The 27279-nt window shown below is 37.9% G+C and overlaps 1 pseudogene; it reads left to right on the forward strand.

Annotated features, from left to right (window-relative positions):
- Positions 1–26985, forward strand: part of LOC136129522 (ubiquitin-conjugating enzyme E2 Q1 pseudogene) — a 37291-nt pseudogene extending 10306 nt beyond the window's left edge.
- Positions 26986–27279: the final 294 nt, after the last annotated feature.

A 27279-nucleotide genomic window follows, 5' to 3' on the forward strand; every position in this document is an offset into this window, starting at 1 on the left:
GAAGATCCCACATGCCGCGGAGTGGCTGGGCCCGTGAGCCGTGGCCGCTGGGCCTGCGCATCCGGAGCCTGTGCTCCGCAACGGGAGAGGCCACAGCAGTGAGAGGCCCGTGTACTGAAAAAAAAAAAAAAAAAAAGGATCATGCTGTGATTTATGCCAAAGAGTGTTCTACATGTTCTTAATGTTTTCCTCTAAGAGTTTGATAGTGTCTGGCCATACGTTTAGGTCTTTAATCCATTTTGAGTTTATTTTTGTGTATGGTGTTAGGGAATGTTCTAATTTCATTCTTTTACATGTAGCTGTTCAGTTTTCCCAGCACCACTTTGAAGAGGGTGTCTTTTCTCCATTGCATATTTTTGCCTCCTTTTTCAAAGATAAGGTGACCATATGTGCATGGGTTTATCTCTGGGCTTTCTATCCTGTTCCAATGATCTATACTTCTGTTTTTGTGCCAGTACCATACTTTCTTGATTGCTGTAGCTTTGTAGTATAGTCTGAAGTCAGGGAGCCTGATTCCTCCAGCTCTGTTTTTCTTTCTCAAGATTGCTTTGGCTGTTCGGGGTCTTTTGTGTTTCCATACAAATTGTGAAATATTTTGTTTTCTTCTGTAGAAAATGCCATTGGTAGTTTGATAGGGATTGTAGGTTGTTTGGGTAATAGAGTCATTTTCACAATGTTGATTCTTCCAATCCAAGAACATAGTATAACTTTCCATCTGTTTGTATCATCTTTAATTTCTTTTATCAGTATCTTATAGTTTTCTGCATATAGGTCTTTTGTCCCCTTGGGTAGGTTTATTCCTAGGTATTTTATTTTTTTTGTTACAATGGTAAATGGGAGTGTTTCCTTAATTTCTCTTTCAGATTTTTCAGCATTATAGGAATGCAAAAGATTTCTGTGCATTAATTTTGTATCCTGCTACTTTACCAAATTCATTGATTATCTCTAGTAGTTTTCTGGTAGTGTCTTTAGGATTCTCTATGTATAGTATCATGTCATCTGCAAACAGTGGCAGCTTTACTTCTTCTTTTCATATTTGGACTCCTTTTATTTATTTTTCTTCTCTAATTGCTGTGGCTAAAACTTCCAAAACTATGTTGAATAAGAGTGATGAGAGTGGGCAACCTTGTCTCGTTTCTGATGTTAGTGGAAATGGTTTCTCTTTCTCACCATTGAGAATGATGTAGGCTGTGGTTTTGTCATATATAGCCTTTATTATGTTGAAGTAAGTTCCCTCTATGCCCACTTTCTGGAGGGTTTTTATCATAAATGGGTGTTGAATTTTGTCGATAGCTTTGCTGCATCAATTGAGATGATCATATGGTTTTTCTCCTTCAGTTTGTTAATATGATTTATCACGTTGATTAATTTGTGTATATTGAAGCATCCTTGCATTCCTGGGATAAACCCCACTTGATCATGGTATATGATCTTTTTAATGTGCTGTTCAATTCTGTTTGCCAGTATTTTGTTGAGGATTTTTGCATCTATGTTCATCAGTGATATTGGCCTGTAGTTTTTTATCTTTGTGACATCTTTGTCTGGTTTTTGTATCAGGGTGATGGTGGCCTCATAGAATGAGTTTGGGAGTGTTCCTCTCTCTGCTGTATTTTTGAAGTATTTGAGATGGATAGGTGTTAGCTCTTCTCTAAGTGTTGGATAGAATTTGCCTGTGAAACCATCTGGTCCTGGGCTTTTGTTTGTTGGAAGATTTTTAATCAGAGTTTCAATTTCAGTACTTGTGATTGGTCTGTTTATATTTTCTATTTCTTCCTGGTTCAGTCTTGGAAGGTTGTGCTTTTCTAATAATTTGTCCATTTCTTCCACGTTGTCCATTTTATTGGCATATAGTTGCTTGTAGTAATAGCTCATGATCCTTTGTATTTCTGCAGTGTCAGTTGTTATTTCTCCTTTTCCATTTCTAATTCTGTTGATTTGAGTCTCCTCCCTTTTTTTCTTGATGAGTCTGGCTAATGGTTTATCAATTTTGTTTATCTTCTCAAAGAACCAGATTTTAGTTTTATCAATCTTTGCTATCATTTCCTTCATTTTTTTTCATTTATTTCTGACCTGGTGTTTATGATTCCTTTCCTTCTGCTAACTGTGGGGTTTTTTTGTTCTTCTTTCTCTAATTGCTCTAGCTGTAAGGTTAGGTTATTTATTTGAGATTTTTCTTGTTTCTTGAGGAAGGATTGTATTGCTATAAACTTCCCTCTTAGTATTGCTTTTGCTGCATCCCATAGGTTTGGGGTCATTGTGTTTTCATTGTCATTTGTTTCTAGGTATTTTTTGACTTCCTCTTTGATGTGGTCAGTGATCTCTTGGTTATTTAGTAGCATATTGTTTAGCCTCCATGTGTTTGTATTTTTTACAGTTTTTTTCCTGTAATTGATATCTAGTCTCATAGGGTTGTGGTCAGAAAAGATACTTGATATGATTTCAATTTTCTTAAATTTACCAAGGCTAGATTTGTGACCCAAGATATGATCTATCCTGGAGAATATCCTGGAGAATGTTCATGAGCACTTGAGAAGAAACTGTATTCTGTTATTTTTGGATAGAATGTCCTATAAATATCAATTAAGTCCATCTTGTTTAATGTGTCATTTTAAGCTTCTGTTCCCTTATTTATTTTCATTTTGGATGATCTGTCCATTAGTGAAAGTGGGGTGTTAAAGTCCCCTACGTTTATTGTGTTACTGTCGATTTCTCCTTTTGTGGCTGTTAGCATTTGCCATATGTACTGAGATACTCCTATGTTGGGTGCATAAATATTTACAATTGTTATATCTTCTTCTTGGATTGATCCTTTGATCTTTATGTAGTGTCCTGCTTTGTCTCATGTAATAGTCTTTATTTTAAAGTCTATTTTGTCTGATATGAGAATTGCTACTCCAGCTTTCTTTTGATTTCCATTTCCATGGAATATCTTTTTCCATCCCCTCACTTTCAGTCTGTATGTGTCCCTAGGTCTGAAGTGGGTCTCTTGTAGACAGCATATATATGGGTCCTGTTTTTTTATCCATTCAGCCAGTCTATGTCTTTTGGTTGGAGCATTTAATCCATTTACATTTAAGGTAGTTATCGATATGTATGTTCCTATTACCATTTTCTTAATTGTTTTGAGTTTGTTTTTGTAGGTCTTTTCCTTCTCTTGTGTTTCCTTCCTAGAGAAGTTCCTTTAGCATTTGTTATAAAGCTGGTTTGGTGGTGCTGAATTCTCTTAGCTTTTGCCTGTCTGTAAAGGTTTTAATTGCTCCGTTGGTTTGAATGAGATCTTTGCTGGGTAATCTTGATTGTAGTTTTTTCCCTTTCATCACTTTAAATATGCCCTGCCACTGCCTTCTGGCTTGCAGAGTTTCTGCTGAAAGATCAGCTGTCTACCTTATGGGGATTCCCTTTGTTCTTATTTGTTGCTTTTCTGTTGCTGCTTTTAATGTTTTTTCTTTGTATTTAATTTTTGATAGTTTGATTAATATGTGTCTTGGCATGTTTCTCCTTGGAATGCGCTTCCTGGCATTGATTGACTATTTCCTTTCCCACATTAGGGAAGTTTTCAACTATAATCTCTTCAAATATTTTCTCAGTCCCTCTCTTATTTTCTTCTTCTTCTGGGACCTCTATAATTCGAATGTTGGTGCATTTATTGTTGTCCCAGAGGTCTCTGAGTCTGTCCTCAATTCTTTTCATTCTTTTTTCTTTATTCTGCTCTGTGGTAGTTATTTCCACTATTTCATCATCCAGGTCACTTATCCATTCTTCTCCCTCAGTTGTTCTGCTATTGATTCCTTGTAGAGAATTTTTAATTTCATTTATTGTGTTTTTCATCATTGTTTGCTCTTAGGTCTTCTAGGTCCTTGTTAAACATTTGTTGTATTTTCTCCGTTCTATTTCCAAGATTTTGGATCATCTTTACTATCATATCTATGAATTCTTTTTCAGGTAGACTGCATATTTCCTCTTCATTTGTTTGGTCTGGTGGTTTTTTACTTTGCTCCTTCATCAGCTCCGTATTTCTCTGTCTTCTCATTTTGCTTAACTTACTGTGTTTGGGGTCTTCTTTTCACAGGCTGCAGGTTCGTATTTCCCATTTTTCTTGGTGTCTGGCCCCAGTGGGTAAGGTTGGGTCAGTGGGTTGTGTAGGTTTCATAGCCAAGGGGACTGGTGCCTGTGCTCTGATGGATGAGGCTGGATCTTGTCTTTCTTGTGAGCAGAACTGCATCCAGTGGTGTGTCTTGGGGTGTCTGTAAGCTTAGTATGATTTTAGGCAGCCTCTCTGCTAATGGGTAGGGTTGTGCTCCTGCCTTGCTAGTTGTTTGGCATGGGGTGTCCAGCAGTGGAGCTTGCTGTTCGTTGAGTGGAGCTCGGTCTTAGCATTAAGATGGAGATCTCTGGGAGCGCTCTCGCCACATGATATTACATGGGTCCGGGAGGTCTCTGGTGGTGCAGTGTCCTGAACTCGGCTCTCCCAACTCGGAAGCTCTGGCCTGACACCCTGCTGGAACACCAAGACCCTTCAGCCACACAGCCAGGTACATTGGGAGTTTCTTGCCTTTTGGGAAGTCTGATGTCTTCTGCCAGTGTTCAGTAGGTGTTCTGGGAGTTGTTCCACATGTAGATGTATTGTTGATGTGTTTGTGGGGAGGAAGGTGATCTCCACATCTTATTCCTCCTCCATCTTGAAGTGTAATAAATCTGAGTTACTGACATTTTTAAACCTCACCTTCAGCCCTCTCTGGAATCACACAATCTGTTTGAATGGTTGTCTAGGGTCTTCATAAAACAAGACTATGCCATGCTGGAGGCTGCCAAGCATTGATGGGCATAAACCTAAAATTGGCCAGACAATGTGAAGTGACTAAAAGCTTGATTAGAGAAAAAGAAATAAGGAACCATCTCACACATGAAAATGGCTATAATCTACACTGTATTTTCTTATTTTAAAATGTAGGATTTGATTCTTAAAAATGTTGGAAAATGTTATATTAAGATTTATTTAATTTCCTTGATATAGCCATAACTGTTTCCTAGAAAATAATTACAACCATGTCTACCTTATTATATTTATTAAAAATAGGATGAACTTCTATTATTAAAACAGCTATCCTTCCAACTGAGGTATTCCTATATCAATTTAAATAACATGGATAAAAATTATCTCACTTTTCTTCTTAATTTTTAATAAAAAACTATGTTTACTTAGTCCTAAAGAATGCATGCTTCAACAAGTATAGGGTACCTGAATATTTCTATGGTAGCTAAGAGAAAAAATAACCTACATGTTTGTAGTCATGAAATGAGAGCTCTCTTCAAGTTGAAAGATTCAAACTCATACTTTTTAGCTTCATGGTAAATAAGTTTAATTTGTTTTGTCACAAGGAAGGAAGGGAGGGAGGGAGGGAGGGAGACGAAGAATGAAAAAGAGGCTTTAACATAGTCAGCAGAGAAAGTAGAAAGGTTTTAGGACACACAAAATCTTTATAGGAATATATTTAATGCAGTATTTCTCAATATGTGTTACACATATTACTTAGGCTAAACGTGAATATTTTTATTTTAATATTTATTTATTATAATGCCTATTAGAAAAATATAACTAAGGAATCAAACTAGTGATTTAATGTCTATTACTGCCTGGGGGGAGGTAGAATTATTTAAGTAAAACGAGGAGTCACATTAATAAGTTATTGAATAAATGATAGTTTAGTTGATATGGAAAAATCATGAAGGTAGCCCACAAATGACTAAGGTTTATAAAACTTTACTATAAAACTGCTCTTCAGAACTGGGGATGAGTAAACTGAAAAAGTGTCAGGGAGGAAATAATAGCTATCTTTATACATTTCCAATACTAATTCACACCAATGGGAAGAAACTACAGAATACATATTTCTAGTCCACAGAAGGAGAGAGTTGTCATAAGTCCAGTACTGCTAGAAGATAAAGTATACTGATTCCAGTTCCTCATTACCAGTGGAACTTAGGAACAGACCTGGCAAACATTTATCAGTAATGTGTAAAGGGAATTGAACAACTGGAAAGGTATTGTGCTCAGAAGATCTTTTTCCAATCCAGAAACTTCGTGAGAAAAGCATAAATACACTATTACCTCATATTACACATTTACTAGGGATAATGATAGCAGAGGTAATTTTCATAAACAGAACTTCATTATCCAGTAAGTTCAACCTTCATAAAAATAGAACGTGGGAAAAGTTTTGAGTTTACTTTCACGTACTATTCATTTTCTTTGAGATAGGAAAACTTTAAGAATCAGCACAACTCACGGTCATTACAGGCAAACATTCCATGATAGTTTTTCTGACTCAAAAGTACACATTTATCAAATTTGTCTTTCCATTTTACAATAATCCATCATGACTTTTGGTAACAATCACATGCTTTCTTGCGTTGGTATTAAATTATTTCATGGAGGTAATCTTTATTCATCAAGAGTTTGGGGGCAGCAAATAACAAAAATCCAACTAACTGTTGCTAAAATCACAGCTATAATTATTTCACTTAATAGGAAGTCCAGCGATAGGAAGTTAAAGACTAGTTCAAATTTTAATGTAATCATCAGTGACTTAGACTCTTTCCATTTGCCCATTCTTTTTGACACATTGGCTCTTTTGGTTTTGTACGTTTCATTGCCTTAGTTTGTTTGTTTTAGGTTTATTGCCTCATAGCTGCAAGCTCCAGATGTCACAGTTATATTTAAAATTAGAAAGAGAGGGGAGGGTTTTCTCCTCCTGAGTCTATGTCTTCTTATCAGGAAATAAAAGCTTTAATTGAAGACCCCCCCCCCAAAAAAAAGATATCTCCTTACATCTTATGGGCCAGAAAATGTTCACACGGCTATAAGTGACACTGGAAAATTTGTACATGGCAAATAGGAAAGATGGAGACAGGGGTTCACTTAGAACAGACATGATTTACTCCCTGATAATGGACATATTACTGTTCTTCAAAAAAACAAAACAAAACAAAATGAAAAAACAACTGTGCTTCCGATAGCCAGCAAGAAAGGGGGAGTTGTGGATAAGTAATAAGTAAGGTCTCTCACATAAACCTTGAAGGAGCTCTGCGTTCCCTGAGCAGAAGAAAAGGATCTTCCTTTTTATTAATTTACTCAATGCCATGGGAAAACTGTTCATTTTTTAAGTACTGAATAATCCCATTCATTCACCTATCAATTTATATTCATATTTTGACAAGGGGCATATTTATTTTTAGGGAGGAAGGTAATTTCAGCAGAAAAAAAAAAAAGAAACTGAAAGAATGAACAGAAATTTTTTGCCATGAGACTGACTTAATGATTCACTAGATGAATTTGTCAAGAGAGCCATGTCTAGTAGAGTTTAAGCCTTTGTGACTGAAGCAGTCATGAACACATCAAAAGAAATGGAGAAATAGCGGAAATTCCTTCGAATTTAAAAACTTAAGTTTTATGTATATTTAACATTTTAAACTCTCAAACTTTAATTTTTGTATGTGTATATTTGCTTTGGATTTTAAATTAAACATGAGTTAGAGTTTCAGAGTTGCAAATTACAAATACAAAGATTAAAGAACCCACAAATTTTCCATTAACTTTTCTTCAAGTTCAATGCTTTTATTAAACTATGTCCAATCTGCTTATAATCCCACCTAATGATGTTTTCTACAGATGTTGTATTTTTTAGTTCTGGGATTTCTGATTGCTTCATTTTTACACTTTTTATTCCTTTCCTGAGAAAATGCCTTCACCCATTATGTCCATGTTTTCTTGTAAATTATTTAACATACTAATAAGTTATAAAACCTGTGTATATCTGAGTCACCTTTGGATCTGCTTCCATTGACTCTTTATTCTCTTGAATGTGATGGCACTTCCTGATATTTTCATGTGTATAGTAATTTTTTATAGTATTGTTATATTGAAAATTGAATATAATGCTTTGTAGAAATGCTAGATATTGTTAGGTATCTCAGAATTTTCCTAGCACACATTTATATTGTTTACAGATAACTTTAATTCTGTGAAAGTTTTTACTAGGTTTTGTTAGGGCAGGACTCTTTTGCTTTTGCCCTTGGTCCTTGGGCATGGCCCTTACTGGAGACTTCATTCCTAAAGTATGCCCCTTCTAAGTTTTACACAGAAAGCAAGGTTTTTATCTAACCACCCCAACTTGACAGGACTCCAACACAAAACTCTTATTCTCCAGTGTTGAAGCTGATGAAATCTTTGCTCACATTTTAAGGATTCTATTTGTTGCTGTCTGCTGGGTCCCTTGAAGTCTTGCTCTATACAGTTACACTTTAGGAACAAACTGAAAAATTTACAGGAGTCTGTATGCATATTTAGGTCTTCCTGTTCTGTGTCTAACTACTTTCTATCATTTTCCTCTCAATTTTTAATCTCTTTGTCAGTTTCACATTGTTATGTCTAACTCTTCAGTCAAGCAAGACTGCATCTTTCACCTTGAACTCTGGGGTGCTCACACAGACTGGAGAATTCCCTCAGGGAAAAGTCAGTTAAGTGTGGATCTCACCTAGTTTATTTCATTTCAAGAGTTCTATTTCTCTCTCTCTATTCTCTCTGCTTCTGGTGCCCCTTTAATGCCTTCAAACTTTTTTTTAAATTTGCATTGGCAATTTTTAATGTTTCACTTGTGCACAACTGAAATTTGTCTTTAAAGTCACAGAAGGAAGGAAAGGCAGTTGTCACAGCATGAATTCAAAGATATAGGATGCTGGATAAAATCATAGGACTGTTCCTCTTTAGCCTTAGGAAAATAAATAATGTGGCACTAAATTAGATATTTATTTTTAATTACATTTCCATGTAAAGACATCACCCAAATATCTGCTGAGCCACAGACTTTCTGAGCAGATACCAAGGATGCATCATTGATCTTACTTTGGAATAAATCCCCAGAAGGCAGATATCACCAATGGGTGGGAGCTCTAGGGACAAAGTCAGTTCTCATTCAGAAAGTGGACAGAAATTTAAAGCAGTCAAATATGGAGCCTTGAAAACTGGAAAAGAAAAATTTTATGACATTTGATTTGAAAATAAAAATTATCTGCATATCAAAAACTATAATTATCAAGAACATAATCAGGCCTGCTTAAACAGTACTTACAACTTACTGATAAGATTATAAATAAAAAGTGAAACTCTTCTGTCCTTGAAAGAGATAGAAGACTATATTTTTTCCTGCAATATTATAGGAGAGCCACCAGTGTTTTGCCCTGTGTCTCTTAAAATGTCATTTCTTCTTCTATCCACATTCTGCCACTTTAAAAACAGTAAAAGCTGTTCAATATGGCAACTTCTGCTAAGTGAAAAGATGTACTGTTTATTGACTAAAAGATTATGAATGAGGAGAAAGCTGAATATTTTTAAAAAATACTAATTTACCCATAATGGGATCATTCCCAGTATGTAGAAGGAAAAATAAAGACTGGGATTTTCTTAGAAACAAAAATAAAGCCCAATGATGTAAAACATTCTACACATAATTTCTAATTTCAAAGCATCATTAGAAACTCCTGATCAGTTTGTAGCAAGAGAGCAAACAGAAATTTGGTGTAACAGTAGAGCATATTTCTAGCTACTTTCATTTAAATAACATCAGCCTTACCAATTGTTACTTTTCTTTTTCATTTAAAACACTGATTGCAGGTTAAATCATAAAAGCATGAAAGTAATAACAAGTCTCAACTCAGGTATGAGCACAATGATTTGGGACTACTATTTCTGTCTTACAGAGAGGACTTAGAGGTGATGCTCCCTCTTTTAAACATATGATCCCAAACTGACCTGATTCCATATAAGTGTGTAAGTAAAACAAATTCTGTATTTTCTCAAATAATTTTACAAGTTGATGATAAATTTGATTTTAAAGATAAAACTATTCCTTTAAAACTTAAACATAAGACCTGACACCATAAAACTCCTAAAAGAGATCACAGGCAAAACATTCTCTGATATAAATCGTACCAATGTTTTCTTAGGTCAGTCCTCCAAGGCAATAGAAAAAAAATGGGACCTAATCAAACTTACAAGCCTTTGCACAGCAAAGGAAACCATAAACAAAATGAAAAGACAATCTACAGAATGGGAGAAAATATTTGCAAACAATATGACCAATAAGGGCTTAATTTTCTAAAATATACAAACAGCTCATACAAGTCAACAACAAAAAAAATCAAACAACCCAGTCGAAAAATGGACAGACTTAAATAGACATTTCTCCAAAGAAGAAATACAGATGACCAAGAGGCACATGAAAAGATGCTCAACATTGCTAATTACTGGAGAAATGCAAATCAAAACTACAATGAGGTGCCACCTCACGATGGTCAGAATGGCCATCATTAAAAAGTCTACAAGGGCTTCCCTGGTGGCGCAGTGGTTGAGAGTCCGCCTGCCGATGCAGGGGACAAGGGTTCGTGCCCCGGTCCGGGAAGATCCCACATGCCGCGGAGCGGCTGGGCCCGTGAGCCATGGCCGATGAGCCTGTGCGTCTGGAGCCTGTGCTCCGCAATGGGATAGGCCACAACCGTGAGAGGCCCGTACAGCAGGAAAAAAAAAAAAAAAGTCTACAAATAACAAGTGCTGAAGAGGGTGTGGAGAAAAGGGAACCCTCCTACACTGTTGGTGGGAATGTGAGTTGGTGCAGCCACTATGGAAAACAGCATGGAGATTCCTCAAAAAACTAAAAATAGAATTGCCATATGATCCAGTAATCCCACTCCTGGGCATATATCCAGACAAAACTGTAATTCAAAAAGATATATGCTCCCCTATGTTCACTGCAGCACTACTCACAGTAGCCAAGACATGGAAGCAACCTAAATGTCCATCAACAGATAAATGGATAAAGAAGATGTGGTACATATATACAATGGAATACTACTCAGCCATAAAAAGAACAAAATAATGCCAGTTGCAGCAACATGGATGGATTTAGAGATTATCATACTAAGTGAAGTAAGTCAGAAAGAGAAAGACAAATACCATGTGATATCACTTATATGTGGAATCTAAAATTTGACACAAAGGAACCTATCTACGAAACAGAAGCAGACTCACAGACATAGAGAACAAACTTGTGGTTGCTAAGGGGGAAGGGAGATAGCAGAGGGATGGGGTGGAAGTTTGGGATTAACAGATGTAAGCTATTATATATAGAATGGATAAAAAGGTCCTACTGTATAGCACAGGAAACTATATTCAGTAACCTGTGATAAACCATAATAGAAAAGAACTTTTTTAAAAAAGTATATATATGTATAACTGAATTACTTTGCTGTACAGTAGAAAGTAACACTACATTGTAAAACAACTATACTTCAAGAAAAACTATGCCTTTTAAAACATTAAGCCTAAAAATTTCATCCATTTTCTTTAAGAAATGGATTATTAAAATAATTTTTGAAATGAGATATTAAATTTATTTAAATCTTGGATTTTCTGTACTTATTAATTTTTCTTAAAGAAAAAATTAAAAACAGGAAGAGCTAGAATATGCCACCAGGACAAAACTGATCGGAAGTGTCTTCAGTCACAGACTGTGGACAACTAGTCTTGTTTTGAATTTTCCAAAGCTTGAAGTCTCGCTGGTACTAGAGGATGAGAATAATGTGACATTGAAAACAGCCAGTCAAAAACAGGGAATCCCAAGTTACCTTTGTTTAGTTTGGTTAAAGCAGCATGCGTCTTTAGCATCTCCAAGTTTTTTAGCAAATGCATCAGCTTGAAAGTCAAATCTGTGGCTTAGGGCTGTTAGGTGAAAAGAAAGACCATCATGATAAGGTGGAAAAATAAACTGGAAGATGATCAGTAGTCCAATTAGAGCATAATGGCTGCCATAATAACCAAATACAGCAAAAAGCTCTTTTTCAATCAATTAGTACAGCAAACAAGAAAAAACACAGGAAATAATTCATCTGGCTAATAACGATATTTTTGTGTGTCCCAAATTCCAGTGCCTCAGTTCATGGCTTAGTACAGCAAGCACCTCCTCATTATTACATGTTTGTTTCTTATTCTGTAGTGCCCAAGTTGTAATCCCAACCAGCAGCTTCACTCACCTGCAGAACCAAGTTCTGGGCATCCCCTGACCAGAGAACTTGACAGGGTGCAGATCCTACGTATTCTAATCCTCAAATGAGGTGTTTTGCTGACCCTAGAGCCTGGCCTTCCCATATCCAGGCAAGCTGCTGAGTCACGGTCTCTCTCACTATGGAGCATACCCTCTAGATTCATCTGACTAGAAACAATTGTTCTTTTTTTTTTTTCTAATGTGTTTTGTCCAAAGCTTATAATTATTTCATCAAGAGAGCAGGTCTGATATCAGCTATTCCACCATTACCAGAAATGAAACTCCATTTTGTTTTTAGATGTGATAATGCTGTTCCAGTTATATCTAAAGAAGAGAAACATTTATTAATTTTGACAAATGTATACTGAAATATTTACAAAGGAAATATATATGTCTGAGATTTGCTTCAAAATATTACAAAAGTGGAGTCTGGATCAAGATGGTAGAGTAGGAGGATTCTGAGCTCACCTCCCTCTGCTCATGGACACACGATAACTACAACTACATACACAACAACTATTTCTGAGAACAACCTGAAGACTAGCAGAATAGAGTTTCTGAAACTAAGGATATAAAGCAAAGTCCATGTCAAGACAGGGAGGATGAGCTCGGGCATGGTCTAACCAGAACCCACACCCCTGGTGAAGTGACCCATAAACAGGAGGGGTATCACAACCGTGGAGGTCCCCCCTCCCCAAGAGGCAAGGACTCCAAGCCCCATGTCTGGCTCTTCAGCCCAGGGGACCTGCACCAGGAAGATGAGCCACCATAAGTCTGGCTTGGAAAACCAGTAGGGCTTGCATCTGGGAGACCTGGAAGATTGTGGGAAACTGAGACACCACTCTTGACTCTTGCACAAACTCACTAGCTAATACTCACAGTGCAGAGGCAGCATCTTGAAAAGCACCTGGTTTATATGAGAAGGAAATTCCTTGACTAATTTTAGGGTGTGTGCTAGAGAGGCAGGGATCTGATGGAGCTTTGTCTTGAGATGGAAGTGCTTGCAGGTGCCATTATGATTTTTGTGCATATCTGTCACTCTCCATCAGCTTAGCTAATATCCTGTGCCCCACCCCAGAGTTCCCCCAAGGACCCAACCTGCCTAAGTTGCCCATCCAGGCCTGCCCCTTCAACATGGCTCCTGCCCTGTCTCACCCAGTGGGCCGTCTCTACCAGCACTGGCACCCCTCCACAGCAGCTCCCATCCTGCGGGGACAGTCCTGCATGCCAGTGTGCCCCTAAGAATTTCAGCCAAGTCTCACAGCCAGCTGGGCCAAGGGCCAGTCCCACACATCAGCGTGCCTGCAGTAGTCATAGCTGGCCCTCTCAGCCAGCTGGGCCGGGTGCCAGACTTGCCCAACAAGGAATCCACAGCAGTTGAGGCCAAGCCACACAGCTAGCTAAGCCGGGGGCCAGCCCTGCCCACCAGCACAAATGTAGCAATGGCAGCCAAACCATAACAGGAGGGCACACACAGTCCACACAGGAGATACCCCTGGAGCACCTGGCTCTAAAGACCAGAGGGTATTGCGCCACTGGGCCTCACAGAGCAGGTTCTACATGAGCCCCACTGTTTCCAGACCGACAGAGGTAGTGGATAACACCTAGTACATAGAAACAAATGCAGAAAGTTAGGCAAAATGAGACAAACCACCTTCCAAAAGAAAAAAGCAAAACAAAAGACAATCAAAAAAAGAACAAGACAAAACCTCAGAACAAGAACTAAACAAAATGAAGATAAACAATTTAATAGATAAAGACTTCAAAGTAATACTCATAAAGATGCTAACCAAACTCAGGAGTAGAATGTCCATAATCAGACAACTTCACAGATGAGCTCTGCCAAATATTTAAGGGAGAGTTGGTACGTATCCTTCTCAAACTGCTGCAAAAAAGGTGAAGAGGAACGAATGCTTTCAAACTCATTTTACCAGACCAGCATTACTCTGATGCTAAAACCAGATAGAGGGAAGAGATATGGGAACATGTGTATATGTATAACTGATTGACTTTGTTATAAAGCAGAAACTAACACACCATTGTAAAGCAATTATACTCCAATAAAGATGTTAAAAAGTAATAATAAATGGAAAAAAACAGATAAAGACACTACAAAAAAGAACATTACAGGCCAATATGCCTGATGAACCTAGATACAAAAATCTTCAACAAAATACTAGAAAACTGAATTCAACGATACATTCAATGGATCATACACCATGATCAAGTGGGATTTATTCCAGAAGTGCAAGAATAGTTCCATATCTGCAAATCAAGCAGTATACCACATAACAAAATTAAGGATATAAATCATACAGTCGTCTCAATAGATGCAGAAAAAGCATCTGCAAACTTCAACATCCATTTATGATACAAAAAATCTCAACAAAGTGGATATAGAGGGAACATCCTTCAACATAATAGAGGCCATATGTGACAAACACACAGCTAACATCATACTCAATAGTGAAAAACTGAAAGCTTTTCCTCTAAGATCAGGAACAAGACAAGGACGTCCACTCTCGCCACTTTTATTCAACATAGTATTGGAAGTCCCAGTCACAGCAATTAGAAAAAAGAAAAAAAGAAGAGGCATCCAAATTGGAAGAGAAAAAGTAAAACTGTCACTATGTGCAGATGATATGGTACTGTATATAGGAAACCCCAAAAATCCCATAAAACCTATTAGAACTAATAAATGCATTCAGAAAAGTTTTAGGATACAATATATAGAAATCTGTTGTCTTTCTATATACTACTAATGAACTATTAGAAAAAGAAATTAAGAAAAGAGTTCCACTTAAAATTGCATCAAAAAGAATAAAATACCTAGGAATAAATTTAACCAAGGAGGTGACAAGACCTGTACTCTGAAAACTATAAGACATGGATGAAAGAAATTGAAGATGACACAAATAAATGGAAAGTAGCAAATTTTGAAGGAAAGCTAGCACAACCTGGGCTTAGAAAGTCCAGTAACTACATCAGGATCTAGAGAAGGAGAGGAGCTGATAGACTTTCTCAGATCAAGCTAGAGTACCTGGATTATCAGTCTCACCAAGGCTGCAAGAAATGAGGAACAGTTCCCTAAAGGAACATAGAGTTGCAACAACTGGAAGAAAGTGAAACGGATGTAGGTAGGAAAAGCTATTAGGTATCACCATCCAAGACAGCAGGAAATCATTACTAAGACTACATTAAGAATAAAAAAATTATAATAATACTGTTTTGCTTTTAAAAAAATTCCAGCAGTAGTTAAAGCAAAATGTTCACCAGCATACCCATATTAAGGACAGGTAGGAAATGTTCAAACATCAGCCAACAGAAATAGATTTTCTCTTTTGCTGTACCTGCAGTAACTGGTTGAATTACTCAATATGGTAATATAAAGCAGACAATATGGAGATTCAGAAGAAGAACACAGAAAGATTCTACTCACCGCTGGAACCGTTGTCACACCTTTGAATTACAAATGGAGATTATCCTTCCTTAAATTCTTAGAGCCATTGTTCTTGTATAGAATCCAAAATAAAGGCCAAAATTTCCATTTCATTTTCAGCGAGGTAATTTGGCCATGAAAGAAATAAACCCCACAGATGTGTTCATCATAACCCTTTAAGTATTCTAGAAATCAACTTGAGCTAGCTTATAGAGATATAATGGGAATTCATTATGAAGAATCAAAGTGTTTTGTATTTTCCAAGGGTGAGGATGTAGCAAGGCCTCAGAGAAGGATGGTAACAAGGAAGAGAAAAGTATCTGGAAAACAGGAATTATTTGATCTCTATTTTTTTTCTCTGAGAAACTACCCGTTCTTCCTTTTGCTTCTGATTGATAAATAAGGGCACCTTTGGAAAAAGAATATGATTGGCCCAGTTTAAGTCATTCATCTTCTTTCCTGGACATAGTCACATGTGTCCAGGAGAGTAGTCTTTTATTTCAAAGTTAACTGTAGCATCCTATTCCTATAGGTAAAAGTATTGATGAATAGATCATACAGAGCCTGAAAGGCATTGCAAAAGTTACCTTGTTCAATGGATATAAGCTGTGTAAACTTCAGCTAACTTTTGTCTGTGTGTATGTCTTTTTCATTTCCCTTTTTTTTTTTAACAAAAACTGGGTTTGAGTTTAGAAACAATGTAAAGATAAACAAAATGTTAGAAATATGTGATATGGATCACAAATTAATAATAGTGAGATAAGGAATTAAAAATCTTGCTGGGGGAACTACCAAAAGAGAATCACTGTTAAGAACAGTGTGGCCAGAGTGGCCTTGTAGCTGAGAACAAGAAGGTTGGTCATTAAGGATGAAGCTCGGAGGCAGTCACAGCCATCTTCAGGGTGGATCTGTAACACCAGCAGTTACTGAGGTGGGGCTAAATCATCAAGCCTGAGCTAAGAAACCAGACCCCAAGGTCACCAGCCATAGACTGTAGTAGCAGAAAGAGCTAGCTGTCCTGGAATAAAGCTCAACTAACTGTACCTCAGCAGACACCACCAGTGAAAACACGAATACCAGATCTGTCGCCCTGGAGAGTAGACCACTAGTAGGTAAAACCTCAGACAGCTCTTACTCCATGAAACATAGTGAAGACCTGTCACTTATGTCCAGATGCCACCTGGGGGAAGACTGAAGGGGAAAGGTGAAGCAGCCCTGACAGAGCCTTGACTTCTAACCTGACTAAATATTTAACATAGAGGGTCTACTGAAAACTGAAAGGTGCTGTTAAAACTGGAAGATGCTGAAATATTGCTGATAAACAACATGTGTCTCCTCACTGCCTAGAAGGATAAGAGTCTGTGACAATGTTTAGGTCAGTTGCATAAAATAATTAAGCTATAATTTTCATGCACATCTGACTATATGTACACTTTGACAATCCAGTTACGTTGGAAAAAGCCTAGTAACTTGGATCTAAATGGTAATGGTAATCCCCTAGTAATGGTAATGGATTATCAGCGCATCATAACTTTCCAAATCTAATATTTTGACTAGCCATTTGCTAAAAAATGCCATTAGGATATATGATTAGTCATAAATATGCCAGTTAATTCAATGAGATTTCTGTTCTTTGTTGTTCAACAGAGTCCTTTCTGTTGAAGGACTCCCAAAGAAAAAGTGTTTAATAACTTAGTGCTTTCTCTTTATATTCAGAGAACTTTGTATTCTCTATAAACATTTTTGCAAGTGGATAAAACATATTTTGTTCCAGTGCTTCATGATGTAAATTGTGATCCCTTAAAAGCATGGTGGAGCATATATTTTTTTAGAAAACACAGCCCCAGTGATACCCCAAAAGGTGTGCATTTAACTTTTAAGGAACTTAAATCACAATTTGTTCTCTTTAACTGTCATTTGATTTAGCTACTGTAGACATCTGCTACAAAGCTCTTTCAACTTTCCATTAAGGCAAATTACTGGAAACCTGGGTTACTGTGGCAATGAGGGATAGCCCTTATTTTTCCATGTCAGTCATCTCAGCAGTGTTAGTCTGGTGGTAAGTGCTAACCAGTAGGGGAGTGAAGACCAGCATACCTTTACAAAGCTTTAGATTGTGAATCCCGGGATGGAACCTTTCCGATGGAAAGGCCTGTTTCCATGGCAACAGGAGCAGCTCCTACTGTTTCAGTTTGTCACTCATCACAGCAATGTTTGCCTTGGGAGACTGCGCTAAGCATTTCTAGCCGCATTTTGTTGTGGATTCAAGAGATTGGATGGCAATGCTGCTATGGTTACCAGGGTTTCTGTCTTAGGGGAAATCCTAGAATAAAGTAATCTCTCTGGTTCCAACAGAAATTTTAAATAACTAGATGTGGAATAGAAAGAAAAGAAATTGTGATAAGTAATTCCCTTCTGGGACAATGATAACAAAGTCTGACAAGTCTGACTTCCTTTTTTTTCTTTTTTGGTGCTTGTGGTGATGGGGTGGTTGGAAATGAGAAAATGAGAATTGGGAAAGGTTAAGGAAAATTAGAACAAGAAGGAAAACATAAAATGATTGTTTACCATTTCTTGAAAAAATAAGAATAGAAAAGAGAAGGGCTCAAAGAAAAATGTATAGTAAATATTCATATATTCAAGGAATTTCTTTTATCATTCTCTATATAACTTAATTTAAATGATTTTCTCCCCACACTTATAAAAATAATTCATTTTCCTAGTCAGATGATGACCTCTTCCCCAGCACTGATCACTTAGGGTGTTGAAGGAATAATACAGAAAAAGGAGAACCTTCAAGCTGACAACATTTTTAAAGATTTTATTTGTTCCTTATTCCCACTCTTCATGGGTCCCAAGATTGATGCAAAGAAAGAAATAGCCATTGAGAATTACAGAAAAGGCTACAACCACTATTGTTGTCTTTTCTCTAATTATATGGTTACTATTACATCCCTGGAGTATCAGAACACTGCAAACCTGACAATGATTAGCACAAATTTATTTTATAGAAAATTATTAAAAGCACAGGAAACTGTAGTACAAACATTTACAGATGAACACTATTTTTATTATTTTACTTTGATTTCATGATCTCATCTTAGTATTTCTCTTATATAAGATTCTATGATGTGATAAGTATTGAATCAAACGCAGTACCTGCATTGTTTCACTTAAATTTCACTAAAAACTTTTGAGGAAATTATTATTATTCCTATATTCAGAGGCATTACAGCTAGCTGGCAGAATTACTTGAAATTAGACACCGAGTTCTACTACTGCATCTATCCTAGGATAGAACATCCTTATTTTTTAATCACCCCAAATCAAATCATACTGTGTGTACTCCCTTATTATTTCCTGAGCATGAGTGATCTGTGAATTATCAAGAAGTTGTCAACAGTCAGATGTTATTGTATATGTCTGTAAAGAGTGATAACTTCCTGCTTCATTTGTGGACTTTGACAAATCTTTTACATTGATAGAGTTATAATGCATTCTTTTGATCTCAGCAAATATTTAATGAGCAACTAATTAGTCTGTGATGAACTCTTTAATAGGTTATGAATATATATGATATGCATTGTTTTATCAGAACATTCTTTTGGAAAATACAGCATAAGATACTTGAACTATATTTAATATTTTGAGCCTAGAAATGGAGTGGATGTAGCCACAGTTGATAGGGCACAAAATACCTAGGAGACATCTGAGAAGAAACCGTGTTCTGCCCATATGGCAGCGACTGACTGTTCACCCATTGAAACAAGAATTTGGCTCTAACTCCCTAGGCACCTGTTCAATGGTGTATGTTCTCCATAAGTTATATCTCTTAATTCCAATTCTGAGAATAAGTAGAAGGGGGTCTGTAAGAAAATCCAGCTTCCCTCTTTTTGTCTTTTCTGGATTTTGGTCACATTGCAATAAGAATTATTTTTTTAATGCTATTTTCTCTCATAAACTTTATTCCCAGCATAAATAACGTCATGAAGAGCTTTTAGAAGAACTTAGCGTGAAATATAAGGCCATTTTACCAGAAGTAGTCAAGGAATGTACAGTACAGGAGACATGGTAATTGCACGTGTTGAGAAACAATTTCATCCTGAATAGCAGCTTTTAGTTAAACTGAATGCATGTATATGTACACATATGTGTGTCCATAATTGTGTATGTGTGTGTAAATATATTCATAGCTAATACCAAGATTTCAGAATTTAATAAGAAGGGTAATGAGAGCCTGTAGTAGTGCCTTTGCATAAGTAGTATTCTGTAGATATTTTTGGAATGCATGAATGAATGAACGTCAAGAGAAAATGATGAATATCACTGGACTGCCTTAGTTAAAATGGAAGTTTATTATAAATCTCAACTCAGAGTTTAGAATTTTCATAAGCATTTTTCTTTATTGTATTTCTCCTTTGCTTCATATTCTAGTTGCTTTTACATTTTATGATTAAAAGGTAATTACTTTGTTATAAACAAGTAGTACCAAGATCTATTTTATGCCTTGCATATGTGCATTCTTGAGTTTGGCAAATTGTTTACTCTTTGTCGTCTATCTGGTGCCACCTCCTTGCAACATTCCGCATTTTTCTTTCATTCAACAAATATTTATGAAGACCTTCTCTGTGCACTATGCTGGGTTTTGATGGAGGGGAGATGAATGGGTGGAGGGGAGATGAATTAGTCATACATACATCTGTGAAAGCTCACCTAGAGTATTGTGATTAAAGGTCAGTGCATTTTAAATTATCTTAATTGATGAATATATTAAGATCAATCAAAAGTAAATGCCTACCTTAAAAAAAATTAGCCTAACTTGTAACTTCTAACAATAAATCTGTCATCTGACCATGCACATACTGAGCATCAGTTATCTAAGTGAAGCTTTACTGCAGAGAACAGACATGAATCATAGAATGTCGTCCAGAATATGAACTGTCCCATGAACTGCCCAGTGTCCCACAGTCTTGAATTCTGACATTCCATCAGCTTGTCAGAACCTTCCTCCCCTGGTCCTCTGTGTCGAGACCCAACTCAAAAATCACTTTCCACTTATACCTTCCCTGGCAGTTTTGTCTCCAAGAATAGGGTTAGTACCCTTTCTGTGCAGTCCCATAGCAATCCAACCATAACTCTATTATGGAACAGACTATGTTGATATTTTCATTAAAGTTTTATTTCTAGATAATTTTAAATATACTCAAAGAAATCATGTAGAAAAAGCTCTAATCCAATCTTGGGTGGGGATTTAAAGAAATCTGAGAGCAGAAGCTAATTAGGGTAGAGTATAAAGAATGAACTTTCTCCATCCAGGAAAAAAAAAAGATAAAAAATCTTTCGAGAGGAAAAAGTCATATGTGCTGAGCTCAGGGATAAGAGGGAGCATCAGGCAAACTGAGAAAATGTAAATAGCTTGGGAGGGTAACAGCTTTGAGGAATTTAAGGAGAAGAAGATGCAAAGTTGAGCAGAAATTAAATAATAAAGAGTTGTATGCCTCTGAGATTTGGCCTTCACACAGAGGATAAAGGCTTGAGAGAGAAAATGATGGTCTCATTTTGATTCACATCTGCTTCCTCTTCCCAACCGGCACTATCTTAATTTAAACAATTAATATGTGAGCAAGAAAAGAAAACCCAGTGAAGGAGATAGAGGAGGAGTTATCAATGACAAGAGACAAATCTTTTGTAGCAGAAAACCAGAGGATATAAAGTGAAATAGAAGCCAATGAGGAGCTTAGAGCAGGGATCATCAAACTACACCTGTGAGACAAGTCCAGCCCAAAGCCTACTACTATAAATAAAGTATTATTGGAGCACAGCCAAGTCGACTCATTAATACACTGTCTATGGCCACTTTTACATATGATGGCCAAGTTGAGTAACTGAGACAGACATTATCTCATAAAGTCAAAAATATTTACTATCTGGCTCTTTACAGAAAATGTTTGCCAGTCCTTTTTTTAAATCAAAAGAGCAGTTGATTAAAAATAGGACTACCAGGAGTCCTTTGGATTTATCAGCAAGTAGGTTTTGGGAGACTCTGTGAGAGGAGTTTTCAGTAAAACGGTTGATGCTAAATATAAAGAATAGGATAAAAGAAAATGGAGAGAATAAATGCAGTCACCTTCCCACCACCAACTCATTCCTGCCCCAGTCTCAGCAATAAAATGTATTATCTCCATTCACTGAGGAGGAAACAGTTTCAGAGATTTTGAGTAACTTAGCCAAAGTTGCACAGCAAGTACTTAGGGGTTGGAACTGGAATCCAGTTCTGTTTAATCAAAACCCATGTTCTTTCTGCTAGATTGGATTTTCCCTAGAATTTAAGTTCTAGAGCCCAGAATTCAAGCCTCATGAAATTGTTTTAGATTCCAAAAATCGTGAACTTAGAAGGCAAAATATTCTTGCAGAGAAATGAGATGAAACCTCATCTGTTATCCCTGTGAACATGCACACTGAAGGAGTGAGACTGTTTAATAACTATGTTCAATTAACCCCAAATCATTCTCTCTGCAAATGTAAAAAAATCTTACTCCCCAGACACTCCTAATTTACAGAAACCACCTACTCAGAGTAAGTTTTCATAGACATAATGGAATTCGCTTACAACATCTATTCTAAAATATTTTGCACAGCAAAGAAAATGAATAAGTGCAACCTTTTAAATTAATAGCCATTAAGGGAACAATAATAACAACAAATAACAATGGAGAGAGACATTTCTAATGAAAGGAAAGAGAAAACTGGTAGACCAGAACCTTCCTATCCTATAAAGGTCTACATGAAAAACCTGAATAAAAGAATGTAAACAATTTTTTCTAACATGTAATTCACTATTGTCCAAATTCAGAGATTTATGATAAATCAGACATATTAGCCTCTTTCTTCCTCATTCCTTTATCAATTTTCAGGTCAGCAATTTTAAGTATGATAGGCAGATAGGAGGGAGAGGTTGCTATAATATATGTCACCATTAATTAGAAATTACTTTAAAGCAGTAGCACTCAGTGGGGGCAATTTTGCCCCTCCGGGGACATTTGGAAATGTCTGGAGGCATTCTGGATTGACACAACCTGGGATAGGGCAGAGTACGGCAGACATCTTGTGGGTAGAGGCCAGGGTGCTGTTAAACATGCCACAAAGCACGGGACAGCCTCCCGCAACAAATTATCTGCTGGCCCAAAATTTCAGTTATACCCAGGTTGACATATGCCACTTCAAAGGAGCACCACTGTAGCACACTGGCATTCCAGCCAATGGCATAGTCTCCAGCATTTCAGACATACTAATTATGCATAGGCAAATGTTATCTGCAAAGTCATGAAATATAACCCTTAAACTCTCACAGTTGGAAAGGACAGCCTAAAAGAAAGAATTATGTAGGGATGATTGAAAGATTAAAAATATTGTATTATATAAAAAATAATAATATATCAATATTACCATGTATGATTTTTAAGAAAAAGTTGTCCTCTTCTTCAAAGATGGTATTACATATATATCAAACTGTATACATACCCTTTGGATCAGCAGCCTATAGCTGCATAAAAACAGTACATTAAAGACCCGTATGAAGCATGTTGCCAATTCATCCACAGAGAGAGATAAATGTGTGACTGAAAAAGTACTTGTCGAACACAAGCTGCAGCTGTGTCTAATACCTAATTACTCAACTAGAACATATTATCCATCAGGCAGAAAAAAGGTGGGTAATTTGCTATCATCTACTGAGATGATTTACCAAATTACTGCATAAAAATACACTTAGCTCATATTAAAGTTATGACACTAACCAAACACAAGCATATTCAGAATTAATGGTGATTTGACCTAACTTTCCTTTGTGGGGATTTAGAAAATATACTCCACAGGAATAAACCAAAGATAGTATAAAAATCTTAATTGGAAACCTGAAATTGACATCAGAATTCTTCCGGAACTAGTATAAAAGATTTCAATAGGGCTTCCCTGGTGGCGCAGTGGTTGGGAGTCCGCCTGCCGATGCAGGGGACGCGGGTTCGTGCCCCGGTCCGGGAGGATCCCGCATGCCGCGGAGCGGCTGGGCCTGTGGGCCATGGCCGCTGGGCCTGCGCGTCTGGGGCCTGTGCTCCGCAGCGGGAGAGACCGCGGCGGTGGGAGGCCCACGTACGGAAAAAAAAAAAAAAAGATTTCAATAAAGTTTGGTATTCAAAAACTGTAATATGGGAAAATGTCAATAATAATTTAAAAATAAATTACATTTGTTACTGTTTTGGTTACTTATCTGTTATAAAACAAATTTATATACAGATATTCGTGTATAATTTAATCTGAACAGAAATGTAATGGTGATGAACACTATCTTCTTGGATCTTAATAATAAACTCTACAGAGACGTGAATTGGAGAAAATTCTTCTGACAGCTGACTTTGTCATCAAGTGAGCACTAGAAACGTCCTCTGGTAAATAGGTTCATTGCTCTTAATTCTTCACTTCTGTCCTGTATTCGAATTACTCCATACCATTTGTCACAGGACTTTGCATTACCTCGCACTAATGAATATGTTTCCTCATTCAAATGATGTTGAGTTTAGCCACATGACTTGTTTGTCCAATAGCATGTGGATTAAAGTGATGGGCCCTAGACACAAGCTGAAGCCTTTAAAGGCATTTCATAACTCTGCTCACCTTTTTTGTTTTCATGCCATTTGCTATTAGAGAAACATGCCTCACGTGACTATTAACTAATTAGAGAAATGCAGAGCTGACCCACGACTTGAAAGCAAAGAAGATATTTGTTGTTGTAAGACAGTGAGATTTTTGAACTTGTTTGTTAACAGCAGAAATTACTATTTCCCTTAATAAAGGCTTTTCCAGAAATGTTTATACTATGGATGTTTCATGTTTACCGCCCCAGCATTTGTCTCCCTGATTTTTAATCGAAGATCCACCTTCATTCCATATCTTTAGGAGGGAGTTTCTGGGGTAAACCAAGTCTTGGGATTTTTCTGGTCACTGTAATTTGATTCAGTTATGGACATAAGATTTTAGTTCGGCCAATCACAATAAATTTCAGGAGTTCTGGAAAAGCTACCAGAAAAGAATTTCACTGTTTCCTTATAGTCTCTTACTAGAAGAATGGGAAGTTTAAGCTGCTTTCCAACATCTTCCTGACACAAGGAGAAATCTAGTGCTACCTAGACTTAAGCCAACAAAGTTGAAAATAGAGTCAAGAAACAGAAAGAAACAAATCCTGAGGAGGTGGCCCAGTCTCTGAACCCAACTATACCTGAAAATTAATCTAGCTCTGGATATTTTTATGTGTTGATAATTTCCATTTATTCCTTAATCTAATTTTAATTGAGTTAATGGTCTCTGACCACAGAGAGCTTCGTAAAGGATACAGTATCTATGGTGTCAATTTAGAGGATAGGAAATAGAGAAAATATTTTTTTTGTCTTTTTAAAAATTAATTTGTTTATTGAGGTAACACTGATTTATAACATTATATGAGTTTCATGTGCACAGCATTATACTTCTACTTCTGTATACCCTACAATGTGCTCACAAGACAAGAGATAACAAGTGTTGGTGAGGATGAGGTTGGTGGGAATGTAAATTGGTGCAGCCACTATGAAAGTCAGTATGGAGGTTCCCCCCCAAAAAATTAGAATAGAGCTACCATATGATCCCGTTATCCCACTTCTGGGCATTTATCCAGAGAAAATATTTTTCTTAAACACAATTTTCCTTTATTTGAACTGAAACACTCAGTTATTCTGTAATGTGTATAAAAAGAAGAATTTATCACAGGAACAGAATAATTATAAAAGCATATGCAAAATACATGTCTAAGTCTTCTATTCATATAATTTTCTTGTAAAAGTATCATTTTGACATAATTATAGTTTATCCAAATCCCAATGTAAAATTAACATTTCAAAGATATAATAGAATTATAATATTTTTCCTGCAGGCCAAAATATTTTATCAGTTCAACCTAAATTTATAATCTTCCAAACTTCACAGGAAGTATAAGAGGCTATCTAAGGGAGGCGGGGCTACCGAGGAGGAGGGGCTCCTGGCTTCCGGCGGCTGGGGGGGGCCCTGTCCTGGAGGAGGCGGTGGCGCCATCTTGTCGAAGGGGGGATCAGAAAGTGTGGACGGCAGGGGCGACAGTGGAGCCTGGAGCGGAGGCTGGAGGCTCCCGCCCGCCGGCCCTGGGGCAGCAGCAGCAGCCGGGGCCGGGGCAGCAGCTGGGGGGGGCCGGGGGGAGGGAGACAGTCCCGGGATGGGGGCGGGCCCCAGAGCCGGGGCCCTGCCTGAGTGGGGAGCTGAAACTGCTCCAGTTCCTTCTCCCCCGCGGCCACGAGCGCTTCCGCATTGCCAGCGCCTTCCTGGACCAGCTGAGATGCGAGTTCCCGCTGGCTGAGGCCCGAGGGGCCGGGACGAGGGCCGCTCCCGGGCTGCATTTCTCCCCACAGGGGTCAGTGCCTGGGAATCCCGTCTGCGTCCACTGCAACATCACGGAGTCATACCCAGCTGTGCCCCCCATCTGGTCAGTGGAGTCCGATGACCCTAACTTGGCTGCTCTCTTGGAGAGGCTGGTAGACATAAAGAAAGGGAATACTCTGCTGTTGCAGCATCTGAAGAGTATCATCTCCGACCTGTGTAAACTCTGTAACCTCCTTCAGCATCCAGATGTGGAGATGCTGGATCAGCCCTTGCCAGAAGAGCAGTGTACACAGGAAGATGTATCTTCGGAAGGTGAAGATGAAGAGATGCCTGAGGACACAGAAGACCTAGATCACTATGAAATAAATGAAAGAAGAAGCGCCAGCTGAGGGCAAGAAATCTGAAGATGACGGCATTGGAAAAGAAAACTTGGCCATACCAGAGAAAATTAAAAAGAATCAGAGGCAAGATTACTTAAATGGCGCAGCGTCTGGCTCAGCGCAGGCTACTGACCAGGTGATGAAGGAGCTCAGGGATATATACTGATCACTGAGTTTCAAAGGCAGAAACTATACCATTGAACTCGTGAATGACAGCCTGTATGATTGGAATGTCAAACTCCTCAAAGTTGACCAGGACAGTGCTTTGCACAACCATCTCCAGATCCTCAGAGAAAGGAGTCGACTTCATCCTACTTAACTCTTCTTTTACAGATAACTTTCCCTTTGACGTGCCGTTTGTCAGGGTTGTGTCTCCAGTCTTCTCCGAGGGTATGTTCTGGGCAGAGGTGCCATCTGCATGGAACTCCTCACCAAGCAGGACTGGAGCAGTGCCTACTCAATAGAGTCAGTGATCATGCAGATCAGTGCCACACGGGGGAAGGAAAAAGCACGAGTGCAGTTTGGAGCCGACAAATCTCAATACAGCCCGACAAGAGCACAGCAGGCCTACAAGTCCTTGGTGCAGATCCATGAAAAAAACGCCTGGTACACACCCCCGAAGGAAGATGGCTAACCTGGGAGTGCCATCCCCTTCCTCCTTCCCTAGGCATCACTGGACCAATTACCTTTTTTTTTTTTTTTTTTTTTTTTTTTTGCCCTACGCGGGCCTCTCAGTGTTGTGGCCTCTCCCGTTGCGGAGCACATGCTCCGGACGAGCAGGCTCAGCAGCCATGGCTCACGGGCCTGGCCGCTCCGCAGCATGTGGGACCCTCCCGGACCAGGGCACGAACCCCCATCCCCTGCATCGGCAGGCGGACTCTCAACCACTGTGCCACCAGGGAAGCCCCAGGGAAGCCCCTGGACCAGT

Source organism: Phocoena phocoena, chromosome 10, assembly GCF_963924675.1.
Source record: "Phocoena phocoena chromosome 10, mPhoPho1.1, whole genome shotgun sequence".
In the NCBI taxonomy this organism is placed as follows: domain Eukaryota; kingdom Metazoa; phylum Chordata; class Mammalia; order Artiodactyla; family Phocoenidae; genus Phocoena; species Phocoena phocoena.